We start from the raw sequence: 4,751 nt of genomic DNA, 5'->3' as shown, positions 1-4,751 counted from the left end.
TCTTAACCGGCTACGTTCAAAGCTCTCCATGGCGATGCTTAGTGCGGAAGGCAGACCACTTTGTCTTCCTCAGAGATCAGTCGGATTCAGGTTGAGGTTTGCCGACTCTCATTAGGCCGCACGCCGACCGCCGGGCCTCGGACTGTGCGTCTGTAATAAGAGCCGGCACGGTTATAGCCTGACCCCGCTCTGACACATCTTGGCCCAGATGTTAATTGTGTTTCCTGCTCCCCTTTTGATTAACAGAGCGCTTTAAATCTTTGTTTGTACGGCTAATGGCTCTCATTTGGTGCAATAAGTGGTTTTGGGGCTGCCGTGGATGACATCACACTTTGATCTGGGGCCTGTAAAGGGCCGTCGAGCGGTCGCTCTCGGTGGTTGGACGCCTTGTATACCTGCAGCGGATACCTCGCACGCCGACGCCCAATGCGGGCACGTGGTGGTGCACAGGAAACCTGGCGATGCCAAGCTCCGTGGGCACGAGGTCTCCAGCTGCATGGGAACAGTGAGGCTAGAAAATCAAGAGCAACTAGAGGGTGCAATGCAGATTCTTGAGAAACAGATGCCGTGAAGAGGAGGATATCTGCAATAAAATCTGAGGATTCTTTCTGAAGAGGCCAAAGGGAGCAGTGCATTTCCTCCTGGAGAAGCCACGGTCTGAGGGTAAGGATAGAATATCTGAGAGGTTTAACATAGTTGGGTTTATGCGGATATCTAAGACATAATGTTCACGTTTATTTTTGGTTCACTTCTCCTCCGTCAGATCATTGACTTGCTTTTTACGGTTGGCTCTCAGTCATCCGGTGTTTGTTTTTCCTTTCCACCGTTGCGTTTCTCCATCCTTTGCCTCTTTTCATCTCGCTTTTTATTGTCCCCTCCGCCCCCAGCTGCAGCTCTCTCCTCTTTCTCTCTATTTTCTCCCACTCCCTCGGAGCGCGTGGCTGAGGTGTGAGATCATTCTCCTTCTGGGTGGCTTTCCTGCTATATGTCACTGTCATCCGTTGGCACCGAGGCTTGAGGGGGGGTCCCCTTTTCCAAAAACACACCGCACTCCGCTTCACCACCCGGAGCATAATAAATTCTTGGGCACGAGACTGGAGAGCGGCGCACTAACGGAGCGGCGTGTTTTACTGGGCTTGGCAGGCTAACGCAGAGGCCGGTGAGAGAGGGAAAGCAGAGGGAGAGGTAAGGGGGGGAAGATTTATAATTGAATAACTCCCCGAAGCAGGGCAGCGGGGATTGGCCCTGCCAGGAAAAGCAAACGCCAAGGGGCCGAGTGAGGCCTGTGGAAATCAGCCATTAAAGTGAGCGGAGAGAAAACCTCAGCTGTGATGGGCCTCAGCGGGAAGGTGAGAGATTTACTAATGATAACTGAAAAACCACAACACCCTCGTATTCTCTAAACTCTGATTCTACGGACGCACAAATCAACCCCTCGAAAGACTCGAAGAAGGCCAACACAAATCAGCCTCTGGCAATCAGGTGTTCAGTTACACACACACTAAAAAGCACAATAAAGAGGTCACCTTATCCAGCAGCAGCGGGTTGTCGCCTTTTATAACACTCTTGAGTTATTTCCCCAACTGGCTATTGTTAAACACAACCAGTCTTATCTTAAAACTGTCCAAAGGGAACGGCATGACACTGACAAACGCACTCTTTATTAACAATTGGAAACAAATATGGCACTTAAGTTTATAGAGAGAGGAGTTGGTAGCAGTTTGAAACCATACCGTATTTGGGTTTGGGTAAATAAAGCTGGAGAAAAGTAACATTAAGTCATGGTTCTTTATTTAGTATCCGTGAGTCTAGAACCAGCCAGATGGGGCTATTTCTGACCCTTTGAAAGAACAGCAATAAAACAACAACAACAACAACACTGGATCAAGCCGTTGTTTTTTAAGGGATAAAAGTTAAGCCATGCAGCTTGGCCGACTTTTAGTGTGTCTGCAGACTAACAACCCGCATTACAACGAAAAGCAGCGGGCCGTAAGTCAGGGGAAACATTTGAAGGGAATTCATTCCCAATCATGCATCTCAAACTCCGTGGAGCAACACAGACGCATTGTTTGTCCTGTCCCGACTGAACTTGCAGGGGGGGGGGTATCCCAGAATGCAGCGCTCTCCCCACTTGGACTCTGGGTATCTGTGGAAGCAGAAGGAGCAGATGGGTTTATCTTGCCTGTTTGGCTTGGCGTTGGCCAGTGGAGAGCGAAGGCACGGCGGCGTTAGGCATGAATGGAGTCGACTCACTTTTCCCAGGGAAAGGAGCTCCACATCAGAGGCTCGTCACGAGTCGTGATAACTCGGAGCTGAGAGTCCTGAACGCCACACGCACCACTGACAGGCCGCCACGGAAATATGTGCCCAGTCATCGTGTGCACTGGTGGGGTTGGACCTCGGCGCGCTCCCCGCGGTGAGACATTCAATTACAAACACAACCATCTTTGTCAAACATTACATTACATTAAAGCTAACTCGGAGACGTCTCACAAAAGATGAACTGGGAAAAAATATGAAAAGTATGGTTTGCAAACAGGAAAGTCTCGCTTGTGATATAAGTGGGGCTTTAATGAAGCGTGTCACACTCAATGACGCACAAAGGGAGAAGGAAAGTAAAGAGACGTTTTAAGCAGTGTGCTGGCAACGTTCACCTCCTTCTGGATGGAAAACTGATGTGCAGTCACAGCAACACACACACACACACACACACACACACACACACACACACACACACACACACACACACACACACACACACACACACACACACACACACACACAAGCCGGGGTGTCTGACTTGCTTATTTTATCAGGTGCACCGGCTTCTCCCCCTCCCTGACTGCAAATGCGTCCCAAAGACAAAGATGTCTTCTCCTCCCGATGCCCTTGAAGGACCACAACATGGCCGTGTCGCACTACCTGACACACACACACACACACACACACACACACACACGTATGTCTCACACCCTTGTGAAGCTGCACCAAAGGGACACATCCTGTTTGTGTGACTGCACACGAGGCCTGCTTTGTGGATCACACACAAGATGCTCCATGGTTTATGGTTCCCACTTTTGCAGCTCCGGGGTCACAACCCCCTCTGTGTTGCGTCTTCATATTTAGTTGTGACACTGAAACCGAGTGCATAATAAAAAAGAAATGCACGTTCAACTGCATGTTTGGTTTTCCCAATCAGATAAGTTCTAATAGCAGAAGTGGTGCAGCGGCGTATGATATGAATCTCATGTCGGATCAGTTTAACCGCAGCTCTCGCCGCACTGTTTAAGATTATCAGAGAAAATATCAGACGTTTGGTTGTGACAAAAAAAGAAAGAAAAACCTCAAAACAGATTGAATTATATCAAAAATTTGGCCCCCACCGACTGCAAAGATCTCCCGAACGGCGCGAAGGGAAATCAATGAGAACGTGTGCTCCTCTTGCTTAGCAGCTCAGCATCAGGTAACAATCTTTGTATTTGTTTCAGGCCTCGCTGGGTGCCAGAGTCTGCTAAAGCGTGCGGTGTGATCCATCAGCCCCGTCCAAGAGCCTCAGCGCGGTAATCCATCTAAACCAGACTGAAAATAGAATTAAATAAATACTTCCATGCTCTCAAACCCAGAATTATTTAACTACTGTCATTCTCGGCATGAAGCGGCTTGAATAGGAAAAAAAGAGAAGGGATGAAATAAGATGGGATAACCTGAATTATTGCACAGAGGAATGGGCGGAGAGTTTTTTGGGACACATTTTGTTATCCTGTGTGTGTGTGTGTGTGTGTGTGTGTGTGTGTGTTTTCACCTGGAGACACACACACACACACACACACACACACACACACACACACATAATTAGCGTACTTGTTTTGTTGAGATGATGGATTATGGTTTGATTTAATTAAGCTGAATTCAGCTTTCTAAACAGCTTGACCTTTATACACCAGCATGTAAAATAAACAGTTAGAAGTCAGACTGCTTGGATTCCTCTGTACAATGTCAGCATTGACAAATATTCACTTTTTAATTATGAATAAACTTAATTGTTGGATTATTTCTTTAAAAAAATATAAAAAATAAACTGAATTTATAATTGTTGTATAAGTCCTTAATATGAATAATACGAGGAAGGCTTTTTTTAAATTAATGATTTTCTGCTGAAATAGGATTTAAAAGACATTTAAAAAAACATCCAAATCAGAAATAACAAAACAGTGACCAACATATTTTCTCCTCGACGTATATTAATGAAATAAATAATGAGTGATACTAAAAAAGGGCTCCGGAGGTTTTATGATGTATATGATTCAACAGATGAGAACTTTGACATGAAAATGTGCTGTACAGATTTTCTTGCGGGAGCAGGAGTGTGTGTGTGTGTGTGTGTGTGTGTGTGTGTGTGTGTGTGTGTGTGTGTGTGTGTGTGTGTGTGTGTGTGTGTGTGTGTGTGTGGCCCAGAGAAATAAGGCAATTAAGGCCATGTCTACTTTCAGCGAGGTGTCCATGAACACACGCATGGACACACAACTTTAACAATTTCAGATTACATGCTAAGGGTTTGTGGAGCTTTATTATTATTATTATTATTACGGTTTCTTTTCATTTATGTTACAGGCTTTGACCTTGACACCTGTGCCGGTCCATCCCGCTGCATACTGCTGCTTTTCCCGTCGTTTCTAACATGAAATATACAATATATTTCATAAGCATGTATTAAATACATATTAAATAAATCAGAGCATCTCAGTCGTTGA

The sequence above is a fragment of the Taurulus bubalis genome, assembly GCF_910589615.1.
Source record: "Taurulus bubalis genome assembly, chromosome: 17".
NCBI classification, from domain to species: Eukaryota; Metazoa; Chordata; class Actinopteri; order Perciformes; family Cottidae; genus Taurulus; species Taurulus bubalis.
This window is presented reverse-complemented; position numbering follows the sequence as displayed.